The sequence below is a fragment of the Phyllobates terribilis genome, unplaced genomic scaffold (assembly GCF_046119375.1).
Source record: "Phyllobates terribilis strain yellow unplaced genomic scaffold, ASM4611937v1 Scaffold_5__5_contigs__length_657084704, whole genome shotgun sequence".
NCBI lineage: Eukaryota > Metazoa > Chordata > Amphibia > Anura > Dendrobatidae > Phyllobates > Phyllobates terribilis.
In genome coordinates this window covers 542,313,419-542,330,592 of record NW_027362765.1, presented here as the reverse complement: position 1 = coordinate 542,330,592, position 17,174 = coordinate 542,313,419, and positions in this window count along the sequence as shown.

Below are 17,174 nucleotides of genomic sequence, written 5' to 3'. Positions count from 1 at the left end.
TTCTATTATCATGGCCATTAACCCTTTCGCAACCTTGGGTTTTGTCGTTTTTGCTTTTTCGTTTTTTGCTCCCTTGTTCCCAGAGCCATAGCATTTTTATTGTTTGGTCAATATGGCCATGTGAGGGATTATTTTTTGTGGGACGAGTTGTACTTTTCAACGCCATTACTAGTTTTACCATATCATGTACGGGAAAATGGCAAAAAAATTCCAAGTGCTGTAAAATTGCAAGAAAAGTGCAATACCACAGTTGTTTTCTATTTAGTTTTTTTACCACGTTCACTGAATGCTAAAACTGACCTGCCATTCTTATTCTACAGATCATTACGAGTTCATAGACACCAAACATGTATAGGTTCTTTTATATTTAAGTGGTGAAAAAAAAATCCAAAATCTGGTAAAAAAAAAAAAATAGCGCCATTTTCCGAGACCTGTAGCGTCTCCACTTTTCTGTTTGAGGGCTTATTTTTTGCGCACCGGGCTAACGTTTTTATTGATAACATTTTGGTGTAGATCCGATGTTTTTATCGCCCGTTATTGAATTTTATTGCAATTTTGAGGCGACCAAAAAACGTTATTCTGGCGTTTAGAATTTTTTTCTCGTTACGCCGTTTACCGATCGGATTAATTCTTTTTTTATATTGATAGATCGGGCGATTCTGAACACGGCGATACCAAATATGTGTATGTGGGGTTTATTTTTTATTATTTTATTTTGAATGGGGCAAAAGGGGGGTGATTTAAACTTTTATATTTTTTTAATTTTTTTAAAAACTTTTTTTTTTCACTTACTGCATGCTTCAATAGTCTCCATAGGAGACTAGAAGCAGCAGTTGTCTGATCGGCTCTGCTACATACAGGGGACGAGCAGATCCCCTGCATATAGCAGAATTGGTCCTGTGCTATGAGCGCCGACCACTAGGTGGCGCTCATAGCGACCAGATCATGACAACCACAGGCATCTGCTGCAGACCCTGGGTTGTCATGCACGCCCATCGGTGACCCGCGATCATGTGACGGGGTCGCCGGTGGGCGGGGCTTAGGACGCGCTTCCAGGAAGCACGCGTTAAATGCCGCTGTCGGAGATTTACAGTGGCATTTAACAGGTTAACAGCCGCGGGTGGATCGCGATTCCACCTGTGGCTGTTGCGGGCACATGTCAGCTGTAAGAATCAGCTGACATGTGCTCCGTTCAGTGAGGGCTCAGCGCAGCAGCCCTCACTGAACGGGCAGTACGCAAATGTGCGTACTAATACGGCATGGGCTCTAAAGGGGTTAAACAAGAACGTAAACAAGATCTCCAATGTTACAACAAACCACGTGTAAGTGAGGTCGCAGTTGTTTTTCAAAACGATGATGGAGAGCCTCCTTTTGAAAGGGATATATTAGTCCATCTTAAGCCAGCCCAAAACAACCCTTTCGTTCCTAAAACACAACGAATTAGCATTTTGCACAGCAACCTTGATGCTCTTCTGTATCCTTTATTCTTTCCAAGAGGTGATCAAGGGTGGCATGAAAACCTAAACCAGCAAGGAACTTCAAGAAGAATTACACAACTGCAGTACTACAGTTTTCTTCTGTCTGTCTGAAATTACTTCAATCCTATTTTAAACGGTGGGAAACTGACACAACAGTACTTAGTCGACGCATACGTTAAAATTGAAGCTAATCGTCTAAATTTCATACGAATGAACCAAAAACAACTTAAAGTTGAAGACTACTGCGTTCTTCAAGAATATTTGCAAAAACAATCAATTCAAAAGCGAATTCCAATTGGAAAAACAGTAATTCTCCCGTCATCATTTGAAGGTAGCCCCCGCAACATGCAACAGCATTATCAAGATGCAATGGCAATAGTAACAAAGTATGGAAGACCTGACATTTTTGTAACAATGACCTGTAATCCTAAATGGCTGGAGATTACCGAAAATCTAGAACCCTGGCAGCAAGTTGAACACAGGACGGACTTAGTTGAACGCGTATTTCAACTAAAACTCAGCAGCCTTTTTAAAGACATCAAAAATGTGCTTTTTGGAACAGTTGTAGCAATGGTACACATCATAGAGTTTCAGAAACGAGGTCTTCCACATGCGCATATACTAATTATCTTAGACGCGGATTCCAAGTTTTGCACGGAGGAAGAAATTGACAACATAGTGTGGGCTTAAATTCCTAACCAAGAAAAGTATCCTGAATTGTATAATATTGTAGTCTGTCATATGGTTCATGGCCCATGCGGTGTAGCAAATCCAAAAAGTCCATGCATGCAAAATGGAAAGTGTACAAAAGGGTTTCCAAAGCAGTTGAAACAGCACACTGTTAAAGACTTGGATGGCTACTAGTGTTGAGCGAGTATGTTCTGTTCCGAGTATGCTCGGGCGAGCTCCGAGTATTTACAGCTGCTCGGTGTTATGTTTGAATCACTCCCGTGTGCATGATTTGCAAATGTTTGACAGCTTTATTACATGTGAGGAATGTGTAAGAAATAGACATTCCTCACATGTAATAAAGCTGTCAAACAGTTGCAAATCATGCACACGGGAGCGATTCAAACATATCACCGAGCAGTTGTAAATACTCGGAGCTCGGCCCGAGCATACTCGGCGAAAGGGTTAACAGAACATACTTGCTCAACACTAATGGCTACCCATCCTACCGGCGACAACACATTGATAACATTGTACACAACAAAAAAAATATAAATAACTCATGGATAGTCCCATACAACCCAAACTTATTAAAACGCTACAACTGTCACATCAACGTTGAAATCTGCTCTTCAATAAAAAGTGTAAAATATCTTTTCAAGTACATCTACAAGGGGAATGACAAAGCTAACATTGAAATACAACGGAAAAAAGTCAATCACGATGAAATGAATCCTCAAGTTTTGTTGACTCAAGATATGTGAGTGCTCCAGAAGCTGCTTGGAGGATATTTGCGTTTTCAATGCATTCACAGTCCCATGCCATTATACGTTTAGCTATTCATTTACCAAATCAACAGCAGCTTTATTTCTTTGAAAATGCTCAAGTCGAAGATGTCTCAAAAACTTTAAGCACAACGTCAACATTAATGGAATGGTGTTTGCTGAACCAATGTGACGAAAACGCAAGGCAGTATTTGTATCGAGAGATTCCAGAGCATTACGTTTGGAATAAAACTTGGAATCCAACACAACGAGGACGTAGCAGAATAACTGGATGCATGTATACTGTTAGTGTCAAGGATCAAGAAAGATATTGCCTTCGGCTGTTACTACTGCATGTCAAAGGAGCTAGAAGTTACGACGATTTGAAAACAGTTAACAGAGTATTGCACGATACATTTAAAGCTGCAGCTTTGGCTTTAGGACTTCCATTGGATGATACTGTGTGGACACTTACTTTAGAAGACGCAGTTACCCTACATATGCCTAAGAAACTTCGCGAATTGTTTGCCTACATTTGTGTATTTGGACCGCCTACAAATCCGGCTCAACTTTGGACAAATTTCAAAGAACATATAATTGAGGATTACTGCTTACGTCTTCACAACAGAAGTGGAAATTGTCAAAATTGCGAATCTTATGCCATGCAAGATGTCCAAAATGTCCTACTACTGCATGGAAAAACATTTTCAGACTTTCATTTGCCACAGCCTGCAAGTCAAGTTCCACAAATTCCAGAGTATGACGAAGCTTATGAATTATTGTTGGCAACAGAGAAGAAAAACTCCTTAAATGAACAACAACGGAATGCATATGACACTATTGTGAGCGCTGTAGAAAACCAAGCAGATTCTAGGCCAAAATGTTTTTTTATTGATGGTCCAGGAGGCAGCTGTAAAACATACCTCTATGAAGTTTTAATGCATCACGTTAGAGGGTTGGGAAAAGTCGTATTGCCATCGGCTACAACAGGTATTGCAGCAAACCTTTTACGAGGAGGTCGCACTATGCATTCACTCTTTGGGATACCAGTTGCAGTCAATGAAATCTCCATTTCCAGAATAAAACAAGACACATTTGCAGGAAGACAGTTAAACAGTGCAAATATTTTGATACTTGATGAGTGCACCATGGCACCCAAATATGCTTTGAGCTTAATTGACAGACTTCTGCGTGAAGTTATGACTACAAATGTTGCTGACAAAAATGAAATTCCTTTTGGAGGTAAAGTTTTTGTAATTGGCGGAGATTTTAGGCAATGCCTTCCAGTTATACCAAATGGAAAAAGAACAAATATTATCGAGTCCAGCTTAAAAATGTCTGACCTTTGGAAACAGTTTAATAAACTCCAACTAATTAACAACATGCGATCTTCTGACCCAGAGTACAGCAACTGGCTTCTTAAACTTGGTAATGGTGAACTTAGCAATGAATATAACCTTGGAGAAGACATTATTGAAATACCAGAAGACATGTTGTGCACTGACTGCATCGTAAGTGATGTTTTTGGACAATGTGTTGAAATTGATGTGAATGACCAAAGCAGTGTTGAGAGGGCCTCTTCCTATGCAATTCTCTGTCCCAAGAACGATGACGTAGCTCTGCTAAATTCCCGTGTGATGGATAGAATGCCTGGAGAGTATAAATTGTACAAAAGTGATGATTCGGTGGATGTCGACAATGAAGATGAACGAGAGCATTATCCAGTTGAATTTTTAAATAGTGTTACGCCATCAGGAATGCCATACCACAGACTACAACTTAAAGTTGGAACAGTCGTAATGTTGCTGCGGAATCTAAATACAAGAAATGGTCTATGTAATGGAACTCGCCTTATTGTTACTGGACTCCATTCCCACATAATTCAATTAAGAGTGATCACTGGATCAGCAAAAGGAGACGAAGTGTTCATTCCACGCATTGATTTATGTCCTTCGGACACCGGTCTTCCATTTAGGCTTCGGCGTCGACAGTTTCCAGTAAAACCAGCATTTGACATGACAATAAACAAGTCACAAGGTCAAACTCTACACCGTGTTGGCATATATTTACCGGAGCCCGTCTTTGGTCATTGACAACTCTATGCTGCATTTTCAAGACTTAAAATGAGATCCAACGTCAAGGTGCAAGTTTTGGATACCCCTTTACAAGGAAAGTTGCTTAGAGATAGTCAAAAAGTATTCACAAAAAATGTAGTGTATAAAAATATTTTGGGTTGATATTGTTAAGAAATATATTATAGGGTCGTACTTCTTTTGTCCGATGATTTATTTAAAAATATAATTAGATATTCATGTAATAGTTTATATATTTTGATCATCTGTTTAATAATTTCGTTCAGTTGTATTAAGTTCTATAAGCAATAATATTTAATGATAAAGTATTATTTTACCCAGAAAATCCTGTGTATTCATTGCATTATTCTTAAATCTTCATAGCGGCATCTGCAGCATCTGCTACTAAAGTGAATGCAGATTTGTGCCTCTCCACGCACTTAGTCCCGGCATGGAGATGAGCGAATCTAGACAGCAGTAACTCAGGGCAGTATCTGAGAGCGCGTGCTGTGCCTCAGATCCTGCAAGGAGCTGCTGTAGACAGGACAGACAGCGCTGGAGCAGAGGTAAGGAAAGAAGGTGAGTATTAGTGTTTATTTTTTTAACTGTGCTGTGGGGATGGGGGAATACAGGAGGTCATACAAAACCAGGATGAGGGGGCCATACAAGCCAGGATGAGGAGGCCATACAAGCCAGGATGAGGGGGCCGTACAAGCCAAGATAAGGGGGCCATACAAACCAAGATTAGGGGAATGACGGAGCCTTACAAACCACAATAAGGGGATGAGGGAGCCATACATACCAGGATATGGAAATTTAACAGTAGCTGCTGCATTTCCCACCCTAGGCTTATACTCAAGTCAATAAATTTTCCCAGTTTTTTGTTTTAAAATTAGGGGTCTCGGCTTATACTCGGGTCACCACGCACAGGCAGCATGTGACCCCCGGCAGCAGCTGGCTCTTGCTTCCGCTTATGTTACGACTATTTGCGGTTGCAGCCAAGGGGTCTCCTTTTTCGCGTTCCACGGTGAGTGGTGGGCGGGGTTATCCCCCATCCCGTCACACCCGGCATCCACCGCATGCGCATTCATTGACAAAGCGCGCGGTGGATGCTGGGTGTGACACGATGGGGGATAACCCCGCCCACAGCCCGTCATTCATCGTGGTACGCGGAACAGGAGACCCCTGGCTGCAGCCGCAAATAGTCGTGATGTAAGCAGAAGCAAGAGCTGGCTGCAGCCGGGGGAATTACGTGCTGGCTGTGCGTGGTCAGCGATGTTGTCACAAGCAGTATTGACAACATGACGTAATTACAAAATTCATTAGGGGCCCCAGGGGAATACATTGGGGGGTTAATTTAAAGTAGTGCACAACCCATTTAATCACTGCTTCGCTGATTAGTCGCACCCGGTCGGCCGCATACATATTCTAGAATACCCGATGAGTTAGAATCGGGCCACCATCTAGTTTAGTATAATTGCCCTCCATTTTGTATAATGTGTCTTCATTGCCCTCCACATAGTAAAATGCACTCCCATTTCCCTCCACATAGTATTATATGTCCCCATTGACCTCCATATAGTATAATGCGCACCGTTGCACTTCAAATAGTATAATACGCCCCATTTTATTTAATATATTATCATGTGCCCCCATTGCCCTCCATATAGTATAATGCGCCCCATTGCACTTTATATAGTATAATGCATTCCCATTGCCCTCCATATAGTATAATGAACCCCCATAGTCCTACATATAGTATAATGCACCCCCATTGCCCTTTATATAGTTAATGCACCCCCATAGTCCTCTATTTAGTATAATGCACCTTCATTGCAATTAATATATTATAATGCATCCCCATTGCACTTCATATAGTATAATGCCCCCATTGACCTCCACATAGTATAATGCTACCCCATTGCCTTCCATATAGTACAATGTGCTCCCATTGACCTCCATATAGATAATACACCACTCATTGCCCTCCATATAGTATAATGCGCCCCATTGCCCTCCACATAGTATAATGTGCCCCCTTTTCCCTCCATATTGTATAATGCGCCCCATTGCACTTCATATAGTATAATGCGCCCCATTGCACTTCATATAGTATAATACACCCACATTGCACTTCATATAATATAATACGCCATCATTGCACTTCATATAGTATAATGCACCCCCATTGCACTTCATATAGTATAATACGCCCCCATTGCACTTCATATAGAATAATACGCCCCCATTGCCTTCCATATAGTATAATGCACCCCCTATAGTCCTACATATAGTATAATGCTCCCTCATTGCCCTCCACATAGTAAAATGAGCCCCCATTGACCCATATAGTATAATGCACCCCCATTGCACTTCATATAGAATAATACGCCCGATTGCACTTAACATAGTATAATGGGTCCCATTGCACTTTATATAGTATAATGAGCCCCCATAGTTCAACATACAGTATAATGCACAACCCATTATTTAGTTAATGCACCCCCCATAGTCCTCCATTTAGTATAATGCACCCTCATTGCCTTTCACATAGTGTAATGTGCCGTCATTGCCCTCCATATAGTATAATGTTCCTCAATTGCCCGCCATATAGTTAATGCACCCCCCACATTCCTCTATTTAGTATAATGAGCACTTATTGCAATTCATATATTATAATGTATCCCCATTGCACTTATATAATATAATGCGCCCACACTGGCCTCCATATATTATAATGAGCCCCCATTGCACTTCATATAGCATAATATGCCTCCATATAATATAATAAGCACCATTGCCTTTATATAGTTAATGCACCCCCATAGTCCTCCGTTTAGTATAATGAGCCCTCATTGCCCTCCATTTAGTATAATGTGTCCTCATTGCCCTCCATGTAGTAAAATATACCCCATTGCCCTGCACATAATATAATATGCCCCCATTGCCCTCCATACAGTATAATGCACCCCATTGCACTTCATATAGTATAAAATGCTCCCATTGCACTTCATATGATATAATACGGCCCCATTGCACTTCATATAGTATAATGCGCTCCCTTTGCACTTCATATAATATAATGCACTCCACTGCCCTCCATATAGTATAATGAGCCACCATTGCAATTCATATAGCATAATGCGCCCCCATATAGTATAATGAGCACCATTGCCTTTATATAGTTAATGCACCCCCCATAGTTCTCCATTTAGTATAATGCGCCCTCATTGCCTTCTACGTAGTAAAATGCACCCCATTGCCCTCCAGATAATATATTATGCTCCCATTGCCCTCAATATAGTATAATGCACCCCATTGCACGTCATATAGTATAATACGCCCCATTGCACTTCATATGATATAATACGCCCCCATTGCACTTCATATAGTATAATGTACCCCCATTGCACTACATATAGCATAATGCACCCCCATTTCACTTCATATAGTATAATACACCTCCATATAGTATAATGTGCCATGCAATGTACTCATTGATTAAAAAGAATAATAATAAATACTCACCTCCTCTCAGTCCCTCGCTGCTCCGTTCTACTCAGTGTGTATTCAGAAGCACCACACATCTCCTGGCATTGGGCGCCATATAGTGAGGTCATCATGCCTGCTATCCTGAGACATCAAATCTCAGACACCGAGAGAGGCGACTTCCCTCATACATCATTGCTTTAAACTTTATCAGTGTCCATGATGCCATTACAGTTGAAAGTGTTCTGGAACGGGATGCCCCCCACTCACGGGCCCCATAATGGTTGAGTGGTCTGCCGCCATTGGAGGAACGGTATTGTCCTTGTATATTAATCACACGGGTTTGTGTGTGTCGCTTTGACTTACTTTCTTGTTTCTGTACTCCAGCCGTTAGATGGTAGTAGACTTCTTTAGCAGTGTTCTGAATGCAAGTGGGCTGTGGTGGACAAGTTACTTTACTACCTGTATGGGGTGCATTTTGAAGTTCACATCGATAACAATCTGCTGATCTACAGGAGGACCACAACGAAGCTTGATGCTACTGGTCATCGATGGCTTGCTGTACTAGCTGTATATGATTTCAGCCTGAAGTACCGACCTGGCACTACCAACATTGATGCAGGTGCTTTGTCCCGCCTTCTCAGGCAGATGTTGAAGAAGGAAGAAGAAGAAGCTTGGATTGAAGTCCCTGCCCTAGAAGTGAAAGCTATGTGTCAACAACACCAAGGGAAGACTTTTCAATCCATGGGCTGTGCTACCTTCTGAAGAATTCAAAGGAAGCTCCAACACCTTCATTCTGTCAGTTGACTAAGGTGGACACTGACTCCATGCCTCAACTGACTCAAATTCAAGTTGAAAAGGCCAAACAGGACGTTCCTTCTGTGGGGGTTGTTCGATGGTGGGTGAAAAGGGGCTGAAGACCTAAGAGGAATGCATTGAGGACCAAAGAGTCTCTCTTGCTGACCCGACAGTTAGACTACCTTGTTGTGAAAAATAGATTGCTGTACCGAGTGGTGAAGTGTCAGAGCAGGGAAGTTCGTAGGCAGCTAATGTTTCCCACTCGATTTCAGAAGATGGTCATGAAGGCGCTGCATGATGACCATGGGCATCTGAGTGTTGAGAAGACCGCTGTCTTGTAGCAGATCGATTTACTGGCCAAGAGTGGAAGCTGACTTTGAGAGTTACTGTAAATCTTGTGCATGGTGTGTCCAAAGGAAAACTTTGCCTTCTTGGTACGCATCCCCTTGTCAACATTACCAGGCAACCTTGACCTAGTGTGCATCGACTTCCTTTCATTTGAGCCTGATGAAGGAAAATACAGCAACGTTCTAGTGGTCTACTAAAGACCAGAGGTCAACCACCATGGACAAAAAATTGTGGGAGAAATTCTTTGTGCATTATTGGCTGCCAGCATGTATCCATTCTGACCAAGGAAGAGACTTTGACTAATTATAGTCAAATAAGTCGACTAATTAAGGAATTGTGTGAGATTTATGGGATCAAGAAATCCTTAACCACACCATTTAACTCATAACTTGAAAGGTCCAACCATACCCTCCTTAACATATTGGGCACCTTAGATCCAAAACAGAAAGGGCATTGGAGCCAATAAATAAGTCAATTAGTTCATGTCTACAACTGTACCAAAAATGAGTCAACTTCCTCATGTTTGGAAGGGAAGCCAACTAGTGGATGTTACTTTTAGAGTTTCCCCTGATCATTCAACTGGGAATAATTACCTGAAGTATGTGTAACAGCTGAAGGAATAATTGAAGGAGGCCTTCAGACTGGCTGATCAGGCCTCTGGTCAACTCGGGAAACCCCTGTCCACACTCCACATACACTAACAAGAGATTATACTGTATACTGGTTGGCCCACGGCTTTGTCCAAGTTTTTCATTTTGGCCCCCTGTATGTTTATGTTTGACATCCCTGCTGTAAATGAAGGAGAAGTTCTTTATTGAGTCTCATAAATAATTATGTGTTTTTCTTCTTAATTAGTTCTAAAGTGACACAACATGAAAAACACTTAATTGTTTGTTAGACTTAATAAATAACTTGCCTTAATACATCCATGTCATAGTCAAATTAGTTTCCTAATCGGAATTGACTGAACCACACAACTTTTCATTTTCATTTTATCTACATTAAATCAATCATTGGCTAATGAAAATAAAACAAAAAAATGACATCTTGTGTAGTGTTGTCAATTATTTTTAGAAAATTAATTCCACTATGACATGGATGTATTAAGAAAAGTTCTTTATTGAGTCTCACAGATAATTGAGCATTGTGACAGTGTTTCTCCCAATCAGGTTAAGGCCACATTCACATGTTCAGTATTTGATCAGTAAGTATCTTACATTATTTATTTTTCATTATTTGTAAACCAAAATCAGTAAAATGCCCTAGCAATCTGGCCATATGCATTTCTTCAATGTGAATCACTGCCTTGAATCATCAGTGGCAAGCATTGTGTATTGATAAGAAAACATGAAGGCATGCACCTTATTTAAGCAAAAATCTCCCACGCCAGCCAGTTACAGTCTATGAGAAAGCAGAGACTCGCATCTCATAACCAATAGAATCAAGATGTCAATCATTCAGACATATCCAGCCAATCAGTCATCACATATCACACACCCAGTTCCTGGTCATCCTGAATAGAACATGTATGAAATTCATCATCACTCCGCTCATCATGGTGCACTCCCCAATCAGAGCTGCCCATTGCTTTGCCTTTCAGCCAAGCATCCTCCAATAATGTGGCAGAGGTGTAAACCTCTGCCCTATCACGAATGCTATCCAATCACATTGCTTCGAGATTGCCGTAGTTCCACCCATCCAGAAGTCATATCCAATCAGTGACAAAGCATCAGTCATCATGGTGATACCAGTCAGATCGGGATCAAGATACTAACTTTCCCTGTAAGTAGGAAATAGCAAGGACAAAAAAGTAACAAAGCCATCAATGATGGTATGTATCGAATTTGCACAAGCATTCATATAATTGAAGCAAATAGATGCTCTAACACTGAGTGATAAATACTGACATTCATAGTTACATAGGTTGAAAAACGACCTAAGTCCATAAAGTTCAACCGTTCTCCAGCAATTCTACATTTTTGTCAATAAATCTATATATATAAAGCAGAAAATCTGTATGTGGTAGCCCGTTGGATACAAAACCACATTTTTCACCAGATTTGAGTGAAATTTTGCACGGCCCATCTTTAACCCCAGACTGCAAACATTAAAACTCAAAAATCTCCATAACCCCTTCACGAGATTTGGCCCGCTGAATTTAAGCTCTATAGAAATAAAGGAGAAAATAGGTGTTTGGGTGGAATGTAAAACCACAGTTTTTGCTCAAAGGATCTTAAAGAATTAAAGTGACAGCGCCCAAAAAGTCGCTCTTAAAGGGGCAGAAAACATATAGTCGCTAAGGTAGGGCATCCTGATAAGTCGCTCTAAAGTTTGTAATTATAGAAACGTCTGTTGCAGAAATAACTGAGCCCTCATTTCTGAAAATTGACTCACAGGAATATCTTTCTGGTTGCCTATGGCAACCAGAGTGCAGCTTTCAGCATTCAAGCTGCTGAGGTAAAGTGAGAGCCGAGCTCTGATTGGTTGCTATGGACAACTAGAACAGATTGACTGTGAGGCAGTTTTCAAAAGTGAGATTTGAGATCCTTCAGCAAACATTTCCTGCTTTATATACATATATATTCATCTATTACTCTGATCAGTGTGAGGTGATTACTGAGGGTCATAATACAAGGACTGTTTTTTAAAATGCTGCCCAAAAAGTGGGCTGAATCAAAAGCAGCATAAACATCTGAACACCTTGAACGTCGTCTTGAGAAGAAACGGTTGAGACAAGCTGAATCACAGGAAGATGAAACATCTGAACACCGGTAACATTGTCTTCAGGAGAAACGGATTAGACAGCCTGAATCAAAGGAGGCTGAAACATCAGAACAAAAGGATTAATGTCATCAAAATAACCACATATGACATTTGCAACTTATGCAAAGATGTAGGCAGACTGACTTGGGTTTGGAAGCATTTCACTATGACCCAATTCAAGACTATAGGACTATAGGTCACATATGAAAGTCATAATAGGCAAAATGGGTATAATATGCAAACATTGTCAAGCAAAAAAAGTTTAACTTGGAATTACCTGGTATGTGCTGCTCAAATGTCAAAAGTCAGTTTGCCGCCTTTAAGCCTACCTCCCGAACCTCTTCTTTCATACATGTCGGGAACAATTCCTGATTCCAAGCATTCTCTGCAAAGTATTAGGAGATACAATTCATCTTTCCAGATGACATCCTTTGGTAGGAAAGGGACAGCTGGACTAAAAGAAGCAGGGCATATGCCAACTTTTAAAGTCCAGGGACAAATATATCACAAAATAGGTTTGATGCTTCCTGTAGCAAATGAAGAAATAACATTTTTACAAATTTACTTTTTGGGAGTCTTAACTGTTTCAAGCTGATCAATGTTGTAAAGCTATACCTGAGACATAAAAAAGACATTACTTTGAATTTGCAAAGATTCTTCCATCAACACAATCAGTAAACCTTTTTAAAACAGCCATAGAAAGAATGCCAAATGATGAATATCAGGTTGTAATAAGAGCAGACAGGACACCGGTTAGTGAGCACAAAAGACGATTTAATTCTCCCAGTGTTAACGAAGTACCTAATGTAATGGTTGGACAGGAATTTCTAACCCAAGATATAATTTTTCAGCAACGAAGCGAAAATCTTCAAAGTATTGCAGAAACATATACACTATATCATATGATGTTCTGCTATATCCTATAATATTTTGGAATGGCCAAGATGGCTATCACTTTAATCTAACGCTGACTGATCCCAACACTGCTATGCCAAACAATAAAAAATGTCAGCTATGGACTTCTACGCCTACCAAATAATGATAGACATGGGTCATCAAACCACATTTTACAATGTAGGCAACTTTTTCATCAATTTATAGTAGTGGCATGTAAAGGTTTTGGCATCACTGGTTAAAATTACTGTTATTGTGAACAGTTAAGCAAGTTGAAGATGAAATGATCTTTAAAAGGCCTAAAGTTAAAGATGACACATTTTATTTTAGGGGAAAAAAATATATACACAGTCTTTTTTTTCATTTTAAAAATTACAAAAAGGAAAATGGGCTGATGCAAAAGTTTGAGCACCCTGCATGGTTAGTACCTAGTAGCACCCCCTTTTGAAAGCATCACAGCTTGTAAACGCTTTTTTTAGGCAGCTAAGAGTCTTTCAATTCTTGTTTGAGGGATTTTCATCCTTTCTTGGAAAATTCTTCCAGTTCTGTGAGATTCCTGAGTCATCTTGCATGTACTGCTACTTTGAGGTCTAGCCACAGATTTTCAATGATGTTCGGATCAGGGGACTGTGAAAGAAATTTTTTGCAAAATGAAGTCCTCGGTACTGGAAGATATTGACCAAGTTTTCCCTGATATTTGTATACATTTTTTACAACCATCAGTGGTTTTCTGAATGCGAAGCACTTAAAAATGATAGTATCATCACCATAAATCTACAAATACAGGGGAGTCTGCCTAGCGACTACATACATGTCCATTAATTCATTCATGGATAGTGAACAGGAGTTAATTTAGCCATTGGAGTGCCCAAATTCTTTGGAGCCTCCTGGAATACAACCGAATAGGCTCCGATAATTTTGCTTAGGAAACTTAATCTACCAAAATTTGTGTAATGGCACAAGGTTGTATGTTAAGAGTCTCATGCCCTATGTTATTGCAGACACTATTCTTAAGGGAACCTCTAAGGGAGAAAATGTTTACATTCTGCGTATTCCATTGCCCAGGCAATGAGTCCCTCCGGTCGCTCGTCGGCTCTCCCAATCCATGAAGGGCCTCCGGGTGTGTCCACATCACAAGTGGTGCATGGATGGGCGAGTGGCCATGCTGTTTGAACGCTGTGCCCGGGGGTACCGTGGCGCAGACTATTTGAGTGAGTGCCATTACATAGCTGCGCTCCTGCACCTGTCGGCGCTATTAGACAGCTGCATCTCTCTTATGGTCATGAGAATCATCACACGGACCTCTCAGAACTCTTCTTACAGGTACTATGGCTAAGTTTTGGTACAATGAAGCTGATAGGCTGCACTAACATATAAATGGAGAAAAGCTCCAGCCACAGATAAATCCCAAAAAATAGTTGTCTTTATTAAGTTAAGAAACAGATATCAAAGCCATGTCCATAAAAGCAACGCGTTTCGAACACAAATGGTGTGTTCTTTTTCCAAGCTACATACAAATGACAAAGACCCAGTATATATACATAGATAGACCAATAAAAACACAGCAATCAGATCACATGACAAAAAAACAAACAAAAAAACACCACTTGAATAAGTAAATAAGAAAACGTACAATTATTTAAAAATGATGAAAAAGAAGTACTCGTCGCATATTGAGTCCATCTGGGTGGCAAGTATTGAGAAAATACATCCAGAAAGCTTCTCGGTTTAAAAGGTGTCTTCTGTTGTCGCCACCTCTTGGGTTCAAAATTAAAGATTCAATTCCATATGCCCGAACAGAGGAAGTATTCCTGTTGTGAACTTGTATAAAATGCCTAGAAGCATGAGATATATTGCGATTAGTGACATTGATAATATCTCTGGTGTGTTCTGCAATGCGTTTTTTTAGTTTGCGCACTGTAGATCCAACATATAATTTATTACAACTTGTGCATTCTATTATATATACCAGATGATCACTATTACAATTAATAAATTGTTTTATATCATGTTGCTGAGTTTTATCTGTATTAAAAAATTCCTTTGTGGTTTTTGCATAGCGGCACATGCCACAACGATTCTGACCACACCTAAAACATACCTTGCAATTTAGACATGTATGACGCTGTTTTTTTGGAGGCTGAAAACTAGGAGATAATATATTACCTAAGGTTTGAGCCCGTTTAGCCACTACTCTGCATCCTGTTTTTAATATGTTGGCAAATGTACTGTCATCATATAAAATGGGTAGATGTTTCAAAATGATTTGTTTAATCTGAATAAATTGGGGACTGAATTTCAGAGAGATGGTTAATTTATTATTTTGATGGTTAATAATACCAGAATTGGATGCAATTTTCCTGTTTGATGTTTGAATGAGATTATCCCTAGATTTATTGTGGACAATACTCTCAGCTCTTTTGAGTGTCCAAGCTGGATAACTCCTTTTAATTAATCTTTTTATGCATGTATCAAATTCATTTTGAAGTTCAGCAACATCACTGCAATTTCTTTTTATACGAGTAAATTCACCTACTGGAATAGCCTTAATGGTAGAAAGAGGATGTCCACTAGCAGCATGCAAGATACTGTTACCTGCCATGGGTTTCACAAAAGTGGATGGAACAATTTTACCTTCAAAGCTTTTCAAATTAAGATCTAAAAAAGAAATACACGTGGGATGAGAATGATATGTGAAAGACAAATTAAATACATTCGTATTAAGATGTGTTACAAACTCTGGTATGGCAGATACACCGCCACACCAGACAAAAATCAGGTCATCTATGTATCTGCCATACCAGAAAATGCAATGGGACCAGGGAATGGAAAGAGAATACAATTCTCTATATTCCCAAAAAGACATCACCAAATTAGCGATTGAAGGGGAATACTTAGCCCCCATGGAAACCCCTGGAGAAAAAATTGTTGCTCATACATGAAAAAATTATGGGTCATTAAAAACTCCGTGACATTTAGCAAGTATTCAGATAATTAAAAAAATCCAGTGCTTGTAGTGCAATATGATAGGGTATGCTAGTATATAATGCAACTACATCGCAGCTTAACCAGCTAAATTCTTCTTTCCAATGTAATTTTGCTAATTGATCCAAAACATCCTTAGAATCCTTCAAAAATCCAGCAGACCTCTGTACTAAAGGCTGTAACAATGTATCAAGCCAGTCACCCAGGTGTTCAGAGACAGATTGAATACTGGAGACAATGGGTCTCATAGGGGGAGGTATAATTCCTTTGTGAATCTTTGGTAACCCATAAAGACAGGGTAACATCGGGTGATCCACCAGCATAAAACCCCTCTGCTTTTCTCAAATAACTCCAAGATTAAATCCTTCTAAAATGATGTCATGTGTAGCAATTTTGTATGATTCCAGGGGATTTGAAGAAAGCTTTGTATAGATTGTTGTGTCAGACAGCATTAATGACATTTGATTATCATACATTATTTTGTCCATAACAACCACCCGACCACCTTTATCTGACATTTTTATTATGATTTCATTATTATGCATAAGCTCATAGAGAGCTCTATTCTGACTGTTATTAAAGTTATTTGTGATTGATCTCACTTCAGTGCATGAGTGCAAAGCCTTGAGTTCACGCTGGATTACTTCCTGAAATGTATCCATGGAATCAGTTCTAGATTGAACGGGATAAAAATATGGGTTACGAGTTCTGAAGCAAAGTGATGAATTTATAGAATTCTGTTGGGAGGCAAAATTATCTTGCAGATCTTCCATATTCATTATAACCTGTTGCTCCTGGAAATTAAAGTTGCGCTATTCATTTTCTTTTGGATCCGGAATATTGGTAGCTGGTTCTTCCTGATCTTCATTAAAAAAATGTCTTTTAACAGTTAAATTTCTGACAAACTTGTTGAT